We start from the raw sequence: 15,794 nt of genomic DNA, 5'->3' as shown, positions 1-15,794 counted from the left end.
TGTTAATCCTGGCTGAGGTCAAGGGGTGTAAAATTTCATTGTAGAAACTTGTTCCTGAATTACTAGACTAGGTGGTTGGATTCTGTGATTTCCAGAAATTGCAGGGGGAAGTGTTTCCCTGAATTGTTTCTGCTTCTCCCTGCAGTCAGTGTTCAGATTCCATTTAGGAGAGAGGCGATTTGAGGAGAGGAACATCTGGAGCAGGCAGTCACCTGAACTGGCTCCTCTATACAAATTTGAGTGAGGAACTACTTCCCTGCTGGGAATCAGATCATTCTCTGATATACCTGTACTGGGCCCCACACTGGTTAGCATCATTCAGTTATCACACAAAAGTTATTTGCCTAGTGTTTGTCAAGTTTAATAGGGTTCTTAACTCTGTGGCTTTGGATTCCTGTCTCAAGTCCAGGAGTTAGCTGGTAGATCAAAGCTTTTAAGTACTTTTTCTCCATTATGGGGATCTTGAGGTGGGCACATTTAGTGTGTAACTTTGCCTCTTGAAGCACAGGGAAAATTCTAGGCTGTGTCTTAGACTGTTCTGACTTTCATTCCTTCACCTTTCTAGCTGTGCATATTGAAATCAAGATTAGCTAAAGACATTTCAGAAAGCAATAATAGTTCGCTGGAAGGAAAGATGTATACAAGTAGTGTGGAATGTCAGCTGGAATATTTTTCCATGATTCTGTAGGATACAGATCATAAATCACCCTCAGAAAACTGTTTTGAGATTTTTGTTTTGTTGTTTTTATTTTGTTGGTTCCCTCTCCATGCCTGCCCAGTTTGGCTTTAGGTAAAGCAGTTAACATTTATTATTTTTGCTAGTATTGAGATCTGCAAAGTACTGATAGTCTAACAGAACTGCTGAGTTAAAAATTCTTTTTGGATTATTTTGTACATTTTCAGGGTGGCTACTTCCAGTGTAAATGAGAGGAATTGAACTCTTTGCTGCTTTGACTCATGAAAAACTATTGTGTGCATAACCACTCATGAGTTTTATGTAGAAATCAATTTCTTTCTGCATTATGATATTCAATGAAAAGGAATTGCTGTTGGATAAAATTCCAGCAAGTGAATAAACATAGGAAAAATTTGGAAATTTTCAGAAGTTGCAGTATTTATCTGTAACAGTTCTTCATTTTATAGATCAATTGCAAGTAAGATAAGCCAAGCTTTAAGGTAGATTCTTCTACTTCTCAGTACATAGATTTTTGTGAAACAGGAGTTGTATCACTATACTGGACCTAAGCTTACATTCAATTTCATATTTTAGTTCAGTAGTATTAAATATGTATACTGAGGTTGTGGATTCCAGCAATAGGAGTAATCTTAGTTTGCCACTTGCAGTTAGTTTCACAGGGTAGTATTAACAATAATTAACATAATTAACAATAGTTTTCCATTGGTGAGAGAGAGCACTGAAAGAAGGCACTCCAAAAGAACCAAGAGTAGGATACAGCAGTATGTTACTATCAGTAACTTCTGTTATACATGGTGTATTGGTGTTCCTAGTCATTGAGAAAGTGCAACTGCAGCTTCCTTTGGTTTAATAGGAAAAAGACACAAGTCAGGCCTGTGGTTTTCATTCAGGTACTCTGACTGATTAGCCAGTCTCCAAAGAGAAAATTACCTCAACATTTCCACTTCCAGCTGTGTGGATCAATTATCCTGATTTTTTTCTAATCCACTCTGAATACTGGGTCTCTGCCCTTAGGGTATGTTAAGTGCAATCTGGTATTGCCATCACATCCAAATTTTTTTCTCCTTAGATGGGAATGCAAAGAATCAGAATCACTTTTTTTTTTTTTTTTTTTTTTTTTTATGCTGTCACCAGCTTCTGCAAAAATCCTTTCATAATCTTGAAAATTAGTTACGTCAGAAGAAAGTTATGAATGTTTTTTATTTGAAGGTATTCATGTGTGGATCCACAAAACATAAAAGAGTAGTCTAGAGAGTTTGAGATTAAATGAACTAATAATGAGTTTGGTAAATGCTTGGAGATTTTAAGTTGTTGTGTTGAACTATATTCTGCCTTTGGATTCACCTGTTCAACTCTGGTGGACTTCAGTTTAACTTGCCTAATTTGACTGAAACTGGGAGATGGCCGAGAGGAGTGCATGGTTTGCTGGAGTATGGCTCAGAAAGGCACAGGTATAACATATTTGGATTTTCAAGTTTTCTTGGCTGTGGTGTAGCCCATGTTCTGTTGAAGGTCAGATATCAGTAACTTTTGCTTCCTTGGTTAGGTGTTTGTTGATTGAATTTGCTTGTTTCTGTGCAGCAGTTGTCAAGGAAGGAAGGAAGATTTCTCTTTGTGCAATGAGGCTGTACCTGGAGGTTAAAGGGAATTTAGAATCAAAGTAGTCCAGTTTTGTGTGACAGGCCATTAGGGCTGAGGTCTTAGATTGATGGCACAGGGTATTGAGTTGGTAAGTGAAGTACTACGCAGCTCCCCAGTTAATATATCTAATAACAGCTCAGACTTGGAAATAAAGCTGCTGTATGCCTGTCTGGGCACTTCACAGGCTTAATGATTCTGTTTTCCAAGTCACAGTAATAGAAGTTCCTTATGGAAACTGATGGTGATTTGTGTGGAGTATCTTTTTTTCAAGAACCAGACATAATCTTTTCATGAAATACAAATTCTTTTCATATCCATATCCCTCTTTCCTAGTTAAATTGGGGAAATAGAACAGGTGGTGCATCATTAAAAAATATATAGGGAGTTGTTTCAGGAAGAAAGAGTGAAAAAAGTTGTCTTGCATCCCTGAATTCTGCTTTATTTCTGTGATTGAAATAATCTTTGTAAGTGTACTTCCTATGATTTTTTTTCCATGATGCTTTATGCTTTTTGAGAATTTACTGATTCCAAGTAATTTTGGAGGTGGCATAGTTGTATACAGCACCCACCATTAACAAGTGATTTAGGCTATAATGTGTTTAGAACAACTGGAGTGTCTTTACATTAGCTGCATGCATATTTGTGGCTTTTAAATCTCATAGGTACATGGCAGAAGCATCTGAATGGACTTGCATGTACAGAATTTTATGTTCCAGCATTTGACCACATATGGCAGCCCATAGCTGAAGGCACCTGTTTTGCAGCTTAAATTTTAATGTAGAGTATTTTCACATGCTTTTTTCCCTTTTCCTGAAATTTTTCAAACAAAGCTTTCTTCATTCTCATGATAGTTGAAAGAGATTGGGGTTTTATCTTTGGTGTGTTTATTCATATATGCTTCCTTCAGTACCTTGGGTCCTAGTTTTGTTCTCTTTTAAACACTTTGTTGTAACTGTTCTCTTTTCTGGAGATGTATTCACTCCGGTTGATGTTCTTCATTGCAACTCAGATGAGATGTATCTGTCTGGCAGCTGTATTTTTTCTTAATTCCCTGGAGACTCATTCAGAATATTTGCCTCTATAGGCAGATAAAAGAAGCATGATGGTAGGATTCTTTTATCCTAATGGAGCAAAAATTGTTTTTATGTTCCGGCTCCTGAGTTTGTCAATCTTCAAAAGCTGATGTTTCCACTGAGGCAAGGTGAAAAAATTGGTCTCTGAAGGTTACATCCATATGATACTCTGTTATGTACCCACTATATATTTTTTTTTTTTTAATAGAGCTTACTCCCCCTAAAAAGATTTATAGGAGCCAAAAAACTGGTTGACCGAAAGAAGTTAAATGGATTTTTTTTCCCCATTCTGTAAAACCATCAAAACACAGGTAATAAGATTGTTTTTTAACAGGGTCTCAGTGAGCAAAAGGATTCGCTTCCATGGTGGTGTGAGGAGACACATTCTTCAGAATTATTCCAGAAGAGGGAAAATCTAATTCATCAAAGTCATCATGCCACAGCTGTTACAACAATCTATCTCCTACTGAATGCTAGCCAGCTAATTTTTGAGAAGTGACATTTTCCCCAGTTTAATGTTTCCCCATCAACATGGCATCAACCACATCAAATATAATCACCCAGTAATTTTGGCATTGATGAATTAGCCATGTGCTTTCTATTTACAGGTACAGGAGTTTCAATTTCTTCGGGTGAAAAGAGAAGTTTCAGGTAGAATGTAGGAGTTTTCTCTCTAGTCTGTGTGAATGTTTTCCATGTTCAAGTACTTGTTAAGCTATGCTGGAATTCAGTAGCATAACTGAGCATTTTTACAGAAACACATAGTTCTGCAAAACTTCACCAGACTGTTGCAATGATGGAATGGATGGGTGAAGCATTTTGGCTCCATTCTTTACCATAACTTGAACTCTGTTGCTCTTACTCTTTCTGGGGTCAACAATAGTTTCCCTCTGCAGTAATTTGTCATACAGATATGACTGTACAAGTGTAGTAGATGCTGGTGAGAGGAATAGGCTACAGGAGGAAAACTGGAAATAATCTTCTTGCTAGTCTGATGTATGAAGGCAACAGAGGTATTCCACAGTTTGGGATTCACAGTCATGCAGAGCTCTTTTTTAAATATATATATTTGCTATATCTGCAGAGTTGTCCATGATAAACAGAAGCATGTCCACCCACAGTTTTTGAGAAGAGAAAATTCCTTCCAACTTGGATCTGTCCAGCTCTTCCTCATGGTTCTTTTATATACATTTCTGCAGCAAGAGCTGCCTTAGTGCTGAGATACTCAAAAAATGCATCTGCACCACAAGAAACTGCCTTTCAGATCTCCTGCATAAATTATAAAAATAAAAAAGTATCTTGGCAATTGTTTTTCAGCTGTGAAACATGCTTTTGTAAAGCTGTGACCGTAATTTTTCTTGTACAGAACTCTTTGTACTCCCTTATTGTTACCATATGCAGAGCTTTTTTGTAGTTCAGCCACTCCCTGAATAGCCAAACTCGGAACACTTTTTTCTTCCTTAAATTGCTTACTTCTAGACATAACCAGTCCATCTTATAATTGCAAATGAGCTAGTAAGAGTATTCAGACTGCAAGTAGGGCTCTCAGCTAGGAGTCTTCATATGTAGAGTTATGTTGCTCCAAGAAAAAGTTTTGAAAATGGTACCTGGCACTTCTAGTTTACTTTGGAATATTTAAAACTGTTTGTCATCTTCCGTATTACTCCATCATTGAAAAATTTCATTGTCTTATTTAGGTTGGTATGGACACTAGAGCCACTTCATGACATTCATAGCTTCAGGTCACGTCCATTTGTTTCTTTAGATTTAAAGTAACTAATATATATAGAAAAAAGCAGACATTTTCTATCACAAGATCAGCAAAATGTGTTAGACGACTGCCACTTTTCCTCAACAGATAATGATTAACACTGGCTTATTGCTTTACATGTGCATGCTGCATATTTCTCTGCACTTATGGCATTGACAGCACTTGACAGGTGGATTAAAATATAAATATGAATAACTTCTGATTTTGTTCAGGAACTGAAGTCTCAATATTTAGAATCTAGTTTAGGCATGGTGTAACTTTTCTGGCTGGTGGAGTGTTAAACATGGTGCTGAAATTCAGCACTCTCCAGGTTTTATCAGGACCTGGCTTCCTGGACTTTCCTGTGCTTCCATAATATGCTTTGAGAAACTTGTTGGTTTGATAAAGGTGATCATGTAGGAATTACTTTATGAGAGAGTTGATAAATGGCTTGCAAACAAGTGAGAGATGGCTGGGATTACAGGACAATTCTGTCAAGGAATTAAGAAAGCCCTTCCATGAGAATGAAATCAGTGAGGTGTTTTTGGGAGGGATTGTAGTTCAGATTTTGAATGATTTATTTTGAATGATTTTATGAATGATACATATTTCAGAACCAGTGTTTTGAATGAATCTAGGCAAAACAAGATGTTTTTGAAGGCTGAATGTGATCAAGTCTCTAGTAGTTAAGATGGGATATATAAGTTTGTGGTCAAGAAAATTAGGCAGCATAACAGCACTGTCAATTTTGTTTTTGAAGAAACCCACTTTATTTAAAGCTGTACATCTCTACCTCAGAACACAGTTATACTTAGCAATCTCCAGGTGATGGTCCATCTAGCTGAAGTTTATGTCTCAGGTAGTAACTGATACAAACTGCTTGAGGGAAGAATTCAGGAAACTCTGAAATGGGCTTTTTTCAAAGAGCCTTCTAGTGTTTCATTTGTCATTGTCAGTAATTTTGCTTTTTGCAGTAAAGGGGTTTTAGAGAGGCTCAGCTCATCTTTCTTGTACTCTTCTAGTCTAGTTCTTTTTACAGCAATTTTTTTTCTCCCCAAACAATCTGGATTATTTGTTTTTGGTTTGGTTGTGGATTTTTTTCAGTAATATCTTGACTGTTGGCCAGAGAGACTTGCTGCAGGTTGATTTAGTGCACTTTTCTTCCCCCAGACATGGAGCAAGTGACTTCTGTACCTGGGCTGTTGTCTCCCCCTGATCTTAACAGTAATCATTTCCAGTCATTGAAAAAGAAGCAGAAGAGATTTAGTTTGTTGATGATTTTAACTGTGCTTATTGTTCACATAATCTCTAAAGCAAAACTTCACTAAAAAGAAATTTCATCAGACTTGCTAGGAATTATATATCTTTCCTAGGAATACTATATTAAATCTAATAAAGTCAGCCTTGATCAACCTGTAATTTAACAAAGGGGAGAAAAAGAAAGAAATACATCATTTAAAAAAAGAAAGAAATGAATCATTTTAATACTATCATGATGAGGAAACCTGACAGTGGTGGGTTTTTCACTTTTCTCAATCTAAAACTGAAATAGGTGTTTTGAAAATGTGATGTGTCATCTTTCACCTCACCAGAATTTAGTGGGGATGATGTACCTACCTGCAGCTTGAAACAGATTTTTTTTCCCCCTCCACATAGGTATTTTTAAGCTCAGTCTGACATGGTAACTGGCATGCAGCTCATAAAGCTGCTGTGAAGCTGATTTGTGCTTTCTCCTGAATCTCCAGTTGTGTGTGTATTAACATGAGAGATTTTCACATTATTACCTGCAAGTAATAATCTAACAATCAAATTTATAGTAGATTGTTATAAGTGTGGAAAAAAAAATAGTCTTATAATTTTGTCAGGATAAGAGTTTCTGATTTCTGAAAAAAACAAACCAAAATAGAGAAAAAAAATCAAACAAAAAAACCCACTTTCTTTATGTAGGGTGTGTTTTTTTAGCTTATAAAGAGGGAATCATATCTTTTTCCTGTTTATTATTTGTTGTGGTTCACAACTCAGTGTTCTGATGAGTATTCCTTAATTGAAAAAGATCGCTGAAGTATGAGTGGAGAAATTTAGAGTAAGAAGATAATCCATACCTTCTTTTTCTTTGTACACAGTAAACTTCAACATATATATTTTCTTACCTTTTCAGTGAGAAATTTCTGAGGAAATTATCACATTAAAGCTGCCTTAAGTAATAACATTTACCATCTATTTGTCAGGAACTCTCCAGAGGTTTCTGATGCCCTTGCTAATGTAATCACTTTCTAACAAAAACCCCTAAAATCCTTTAAATATTTACCTACAGAGTAGCAAAAAAGAAGAAAGATATTGCTTAAATAGAAAACAAATGATTTTGTGAAGCACTGAAAATCTGCTTAAAAAAAAAATTTTTCTTTGAGAGACATCCTATTTTAAGTATTCCTGATGAGTGGTAGCTACCTTGTGCAAAACCTGACTGCCACTCATACTCTCCTACCTCTCATGTGTTGTCTCTGTCCATAATAGTGTTATTAGACAGGTTATTTGCTAAGTAAATAGTTAGGTACTATTTGGGGGAAAAAAATCTACTGTACAAACAACTTTAGAGGATTCTGGAAAAATAAAAAAAAAAAAGGTGTATGTAATAATGTAAGTAAATAGCGTCATGGCTTAAACCCAGCTGGCAACTCAGCACCCACACAGCTTCTCACTCAAACTCCCCTGGTGGGATGGGGAAGAGATTTGGAAGTCTAAAAGTGAGGAAACCCATAGGTTGAGGTAAGGACAGTTTAATAGTTAAAGCAAGAGGTGTTCACTCAAGCCAAGCAAAACAAGGAATTAACTGGCTGGTTGCCATGGGCAGGCAGGCATTCTGCCATCTCCAGGAGAGCACAGCTCCATCACACCTAGTGGTTATCTGGGAAGATAAAGGCCATCACTCTGAGTGTAAGCTTGCTTCCTTTTTCTTCCTCCAGCTTAATATGCTGAGCATGATGCACTGTGGTGTGGAATATCCCTCGGATCAGTTGGGATCAGCTGTCCCAGCTGTGTCCCCTCCTAGCTCCTTGTGCACCCCCCATCCCCTCCCTCTTGGGGTGAGCCAAGAGGCTGAAAAATCCTTGATGCTGCATAAGCACTGCTCAGCAGTCACTGAAACATCTCAGCACTATCAACACTGTTTTCAGCAGAAACACAAAGCACAGCCCCACACGAGCTACTGAAGTGAAATTCAGCTCTTTTCCAGTGAAACCTGCTGCATCCAGCCATAGCATACATTTAAAAGTGGTAGTGGAAACCTAGAGGGGAAACACAGAGTCCAGAAGAAACCCTTCCAGTACCATCTGTACTGTCTGCAGTAAGTGAAAAAATACTTAGTGTTCGTGTGTTGTCTAAACCTACTCATTCAGTTCTTCTTCATGATTCATTGTCTTGTCTAGTCTTCTAAATTGTTCTGCAGGGATTGTGTTAGGGAAGACCATGCATTTGGTACTTCTTGTCAAAAATTACTTGCTAATCTGTAGTGGCAGTTATTTTACAGAACAGAGCAGAAAGTAGTTTGGTCTACATAGCATGGCTCAAAAGTCATTCAGGTTTAAGTCAAAGACAGACTATGGCTTGAATTCTTTCTCTAAAAATGAATGAAAAAATTAAACTGTCCTTATCTCAAGAAAATTGGAATTTCAGTGCAATCTTGTGATGAATTTCAATAAATAAATAAATGAATTTCAATAAATAAATTTCTCAGTGCATCCGGAAGCAACATCATGTACTATTTCAGCTCATCTTTCTCATCCAGCCTGTATTTGTTGTGGCAATTCTAATATTTTCTTTTTTTTAAAAAGTGCTTTTTCTCTCTTTGTAACACTAGAAAGAAGTAATTGAGAAAAGGAGGAAATTGCCATGTTGGGCTGTTAAAGAGTCAGTATTTTTATAATGAAAGAATAGTATTCTGTTTCACAGTATTTTTTTCTCCTGGAAGGCAGTATGTCTCAAGACAATTTTGCTTTCTTCCTGTATTCTACAAAGCAAATCCCAGAAGACATTTTGACATGTCAGACCAAATAGCCCTGATACAAATGGAGTCATGGGAGAAATTCCTATTATTTTCCATTCCTGTAGAGAAGCAGATGCTTCTCTACAGTCTGCTGGGAATTTCTGAATCTTCTTTCAGAGACTCTTTGAGATGCTACATACAGTCCTTTAATTCAAGTACAGGAGCTATGTAGCAGGGATAAAGAGCAGGCAAAAATCCAACAGTAGTTGTGAAACACCTGTCATTGTAAAGGAGCACAAATAGTATTTTTTTCCTATGATAAAGAAACATTCCCTAAAAACAGTACTTATATTCACAGTACAAGCACTGATAGAGGTGCAAGAGCTGTTGAATGGTCCCTGTAAGTCAGTTTAACCCCATAATCTTCCTTCTACAAATACTTGCATAACCATTTTCTGTAGTCATTTATAATAAGAACAGTTAAATCTTTTGGGCTAAGCTTGCAGCGAGCCTAACATTTAAACTTATCTGCTGTCCCACAAAGCCCTGTGGGGAACTTTATATACTTACCACGACCTCACTGTTGAGTGGCTTGACTGGAAATATCTCTAGCTTGTTTTCGAGAAGTAAAGTTATTCATAGCCAGAGTTCAGCTCAGCCTTCATTTCTGTACCTGCAGCAGGCTGTGTGTGTAGATATTCATAGGTAAATATCCTGTAGTACCCAGAGCTTGAAAACATCTGGGATAACTAGTAACTTGGAAGTGCCTTAATTTTTGGGGTGTATAGAAACATATTTAGAAAATTGCTAAATAATGATGAGAAAATTAGTGTTTTATGTGTGCTGCATGTGTGGAATCAAGAGTTACAGAGGAAACACAGTAATAAAGGTTCTACCATTTTAATGCATTGGACAGTGTTGCTTTTTTTTTTCCTTGCTACCAGGGAAGGACTGTTCAGAGATAACATCTGAAAGGTAGTGTAGGTCATCCCAGCAGTCCCAAACTTCCCTAGGATGTCACCACATAAATAAGGTAGTGGTCATGCAGACAGCCAGGACACTGATGACCCGTTTTACACTCTCAGCATGTCATCCACTCATGATGTGACAGGAAACCACAGCAAGGGCTGGCGGGAGAATGAGGTAAGGCGTTTTATTCCCACAGGGCTTCCCAGACACAGTAACTTGTTATTGGATCTGACAAGTAGGTTAGTGCACAGGCTTCTTACAAAGCCAATACTGTACCAAAAATAATGAGTTTGACAATGTGTGCATCCAACTGATGTCCCTGTTCGTGTTAAGTATGTCTGGAATTTCTGGTGTAGTCCAGGATCTAGGGTGGGAGAAGACTGAAACTGAGGGAACTCAGTAGATGATATGGCAGCAGTTTTTCATAGTGCTTATTGTTTTTCTTGATTGCTTGTTGAACTAGCTCAATATATATCTACCTATATGTAGTACATATTGGTCACAGTGCAGAAGGTGTGAATATACACTCCTGGATGCAGACCTGATTTAGACTGAACTTTTACACTGATTGTTAGCTCACAAGCCAAAGTAGTGCTTAGGAAGGAGGCTAAGTGCAGCAAGGATAAAATAGATCAAGATAAAACCAGCAAATAGGCTATGTGCTCTCTTCTCAGCAGCAGTGATCCAAATCTAGCAGCGTGAGCAGTCAGCCCTAAGGGGCTCTATGCTTAGGAGGGGCAGACTGGAGAGGAGGGTGCCCATGAAGCTCCAGGGGGAAAGTCTGGATGCATTTAAGAGAAAGCTTCTCTTCAGACACAAAGTAGTGTCCCATTTGCATAGGGTAAATACCTGAGAGCTCACGATTTCAGCCTAAAACATTAATTTAATGGCAGGAAAAACCTACTCTGCCTGCTCTTATTCTATTGCCAGTGAAAATTAACCTGACTGCTCTTTTTCAGAAGACATAGCAAATAAACATCACATTTAAAATTAATCCAGCTTTCTTTAGCCCTCTTCTCTCTCTTCTGATCACCTAAACAGGCAGTTGATACAAGACCAATTACTCAGTTACAGCATTACACATCCACTTTAAATCCTTTGTATAATTTGCATTCGTGTAACAGCAACCAGCTTCTGGATTCTTATGAAAATAAGTAACTTGCGAAGTACTAGTGAGGAAAATTCCATGTTTCCCAAGGGAAAAAAGAGAAAGTGGGGTAAGGTACAAGACTTCTCAGACAAGATCTAGGTGGAAATCTCTAGTGCCCCTGTAAATGGTGTGAGCTAAAGTTTCTTATTAACAATCGTTTCTATAACATTAATTTAAATACAGATTAATTGTGCAATTTCATGTTGAAACCATATGAATAGGCTAAGCAAGTAGCTATTTTCTATTATTTAAAGAAAAATACACGAGCAAGATGCATTATTTCATATGTTTGGTTATGTTGGACCACTGTGATTTGCCAGACTAGCAATTCCTTCATTGCATGTTGAACCTGTCTTTTGTTAAACACCGCTATTGTCTGGCTATTCTTCCCCACCATGCTGTTTTTATTAATTCTATCTTAGGTCTGCTTCTTTTGTTGTCTCTTTTCTGTGTCTTCATTCTCAAAATGTATTGCAATTAGCTGCTGACATAGAGTTACTCATCTTCTAAAATCCACAGTATTCCCCAAGTCTGTTTTTTTCCCCTCATCTGCAGTGTTCCTCTGATTTAACTGTTCCATTTTGTTTTGACTTTTGGTTATCCCAGGGTCCGATTGGTATGGATGGAAAGCTGGTAGGTGATTTGTTCAAAACCAGTGTAATTTAGGTCTTTCACATATTCCCCTCTTTGCTTTTTAAAATTGCTTATGCTGAAATGTGTATTAGTCAAATACTGGCTTCCTTCAGCATAACTTAGTTCAACTTCAGTAGCATGGATTTTTAACAGGTTACTGAAAAGCTGCTTCAGTCTTTTGTGCCTATGCAAGGAAATGGAGGTCAGCTCTGCTCCTCCTGTTCACTTAACATTTTCTGTCTGAATTAGACTGGATGGCAGATGTTGGTGCTCTGTCCCAGGGTAGTTTGGTGGTGCCTTTCAAACACCAGGATATCGCTTCTGACTACATTTCTGTGACTCTTCCTTCTTTCACAAATTCTTAATTCTTGTGTTTTAATTTCTGTGCCTGGATTTTGTTGGCTGATTTAAATCTGAACAGCCTCATGTCCCATAATAAATGCATCTGTATGATGTTCCAGATACTTGTTAGGGATATGCTGCTTGAATCAAGTTAGAAATAGTATTTAATTTTATACAACACATTTGTTAATGCATTTGTACTTGTGTGTGTATTTGTATAGCTTTATGTTTGGATGTATGAGCCTGGAAGTTTATGTTCCCAGCTCTTTAGAGATTAACACCATGGTGAAAGTGTGAAAATCCAGGTTTGGCACCTTCTCCTGCTATTCCTTTTGCTCCCTCTCTTTTCTCCCTTCCCAGGGCACCCCTTTACACTGATACCCTGGATACCTATTTTCTTTTCTATCCATTTACTTACTACAAGCCCCATTTCCTCTGCAAGCTCAACTTGTTGACTTGCAGTGTCAGCTTTCATTTTCTTCTCTTTCTTTCCTGTGCTCCTTGAGGTTTCTTCTGCTGTTAAGTAACTTGTCTCTAAAGTTTGCAACATGCAGTCAATAAGCTTTTTCCTTAATCTCTTTTAGGGGATTGTTAATTTACCTGTTGGCTTTAGTTACACCATGGACATTTTATTTTTGTTTAAATATCATTTATCTATCAGCAGCTGATATTAGGTTCAATTGCTGAGAAGAGATGAACTGACAAGAGTAGAAGACCTTCCATCATGGCAATTAGAATAGGTTGCTAAATCCCTTTGTTTGCCTCAAAATAGCGTATTAAGGTAGTAAATAGGGATATAGAAGGGAAAATTGTTCTGGAGATTTTACTGAAACCATGACATACTATGCAGCTATACCCACTGTAGTAATTTAGGTTTAAAAAAATAATAAAAAGCAGCATTCAGTTGGTATAATCAAGTACATGAGCAATAATCTGGGGTTCAAAGGAGCAGCCACCAAAATGCATCAAACCAGTCAGTGGTGTTGGGACTGGTCCCTAAATACATGCAAAGACAGCAGTTAGTTGGTAGCTAGAATCAATGAATCAATGTTAGAGTATGTAACAGATTTGAATAAAGAGATGTTCATGAGATAAAAATCAGAGTAAAGCTGACTTTTCAGTCTTGAGCGGTTGGTTATCTAAAATTTAGAGAAAGACTTACAGCTAAAACATTTTAATCCACAAGTAACATGAACTGGGGGCAATTTGTGCAGCAATGAACCAGACTGATTTCACCAGTCCTGAGGCCATTTTGGGGACACAAGCAGATAAATTGAGATTGAGCTTGCTCCAATGAGTTACAGTATCAGATTGAATTCATGTTAGAGGGTTTTTTTAATGAACACCAAAGTAACTCAAGGAGCTTTATTCCTGACCCTTTCACGACACACAAAAATGAGAGAAGACAAAATTAACAGCCCCTTTTTGTGTCTCACACTTTGAATTGCTGTTGTGTCACAATAACCCTTTGCAATTAAACATGTCAGTGTTGTGATGCTTTTCTACCCACACCTTTGTAAGAAGAGCTGATGAGTTCCATAATTCAGTGCTTGCTGCACCCTCTCGGTAGTGTCACTTACTGCATCACTTGTGAGAAGGGAAAATTCTGCAGTAACTGCAGTGGATAGTAGGGCAAGGACAAGATCACTCAGAAATATTGAAGGATTGGGAACCATTGTAAAAACTAGAAAATAATTACCTTCACTAGCGCAAATTTCCTTCCATGCTGAAGGAGCTAATGGCCAAGGGGTTAAAATCATCCTGCTTTGAGTACTTTTGTATTCACCATCTCCATTTGTAGCTAAATGCAGGATAATTGTAATATTGGCAGCATATATAAACTAAGATTAATGCTTAATTAATAATAATTAATAATTAACTATTATATTCCACTATATCGCAAAGAGTTTTCTGTCTACATGAAAAACCATTGTCCTATAAAAATTCATTTTCCAGCTTCTGTAGTGGAGATACAAAAGAAGAGTAACTATGAATGCTCAGTACCAGAAAGGCAAAGTAATGATGCTGTTGAGATTGAGAGCAGGAAACACTTTCATGGGAGGATGATTGCAACCCTCACCTCATATTCAGTTCAGGATATGTTTGTGTTATGTGTGTATGTCTCTTCTATCACACATGTAGCATGCACCATGTGGACACTTAGCAGCCTCTATGTCTTAAATGAAGGAAAAAAGTAAATTTTCAAGTCTCATTGTTAAAACACATATGCATATATTCTGTTTATTTGCTTTCTACTGCTTTAAATCAACTCTTTGTTGAAACATTTTGGCAATGTCAGACCTTCATTTAAGTTTTGGCTCTTTTAATATATATATATATGTATATATATATATATATATATCTATCTATTTATACACATATATATGTTGGAGACAGCTTTTAATGATTCAGTCAAAATCTATTGCAACTTTAGATATTGTGAGCAAATGTATTCTGAATTTTATGTATAAAGTTTGGAGGCGCAGACCTTAGTTTAGATAATTTAAACAATTTTATTGTACTGGCTGCTCAGTACTGCATCACTAAGAAATTCCTGATGGTTTTAAGATCAGGTATAACATAAAATATCTTAAAACCTGCTGTGAGGGGAAGATTGAGGTAAAATCTGAGTGCTGAGGAGTCTCAATCATATTCATTAACCCAGTGTGATGTGTAACTTCACAGAGCTCACCAACTCAGAAAGTTTTATCTAATATTTGAACTGACAAACCTCAGCCAGTAAGTTATTTTATTATATCCTCTGTGGTCCAGTTTTGTTCTAAGGAACAAATAGAAGACTGCAGCATCCACAACAAATGCTTTAGGCTGAATTGAATGTAAAGATTAGGTAGCCACAATAATTCTGTATTTTACCAGTATTTCTGTGTAACGTTGTTTCATATATTTAAAAAAAGCATTTTAAAACATTTTTGTGAATTTAATTACCATTTCATTGGGATTTTTAGTTGGCACAAAAAGTTTTATTAGTTACTATAAGAAGCATTTCTTCATTTGCTTTTCTTGTTGGTAATGGTTCCCAGTTCAAATGCTTTTGCCCCTCACCCCATCTAAAATCACCCAGAATCACAGGATGGTTGAAGTCAGAAGGGTCATCTGGTGTAACCTCTCGGGTCAAGTAGAGCTATCTCGAGCAGTTTGCCCAGCATCATGTCTAGATGGTTTTTGGGTATCTTCAAGAATGGAAACTCCACAATCTCCCATGGTCCTGTGCTTGGTTAACAGTAAAAAAAGTGTTTCCTGATGTTCAGACAGAAAAGTTTCAGCTCTCTGTAGATGTACCTTCCAGCTGAAGTGATTTTATAAGATTTAAAAGAAGTCTCAGTGCTCAGTTTCTGTCAACAAAAGGAAATGTAGTTTCAGTTTAAATGAAGTATTGTTTAATTGTTATAAAACACCAGAAGCTAAGCTAGCCCTAGGCATTTAAAGGAATTTTCTCTAAGGAGAAATATGTAACTATTTTTTCTGTCTTACAGTGTGAGCTGATTGTCTGGGTCATGTTGTTTCTAGCTGCTGTACTGTTTGCTAAAATAATTCTG

At 37.1% G+C, this 15,794-nt stretch overlaps 1 protein-coding gene across 1 annotated transcript in view; it reads left to right on the top strand.

Moving 5' to 3' along the window:
- Window positions 1–15,794, top strand: part of COL25A1 (collagen type XXV alpha 1 chain) — a 292,563-nt gene that overhangs the window by 160,373 nt on the left and 116,396 nt on the right. The gene's annotated exons all lie outside the window — the stretch shown is intronic.

The sequence above is a fragment of the Parus major genome, chromosome 4 (genome assembly GCF_001522545.3).
Source record: "Parus major isolate Abel chromosome 4, Parus_major1.1, whole genome shotgun sequence".
NCBI lineage: Eukaryota > Metazoa > Chordata > Aves > Passeriformes > Paridae > Parus > Parus major.
This window is presented reverse-complemented; position numbering and strand designations above follow the sequence as displayed.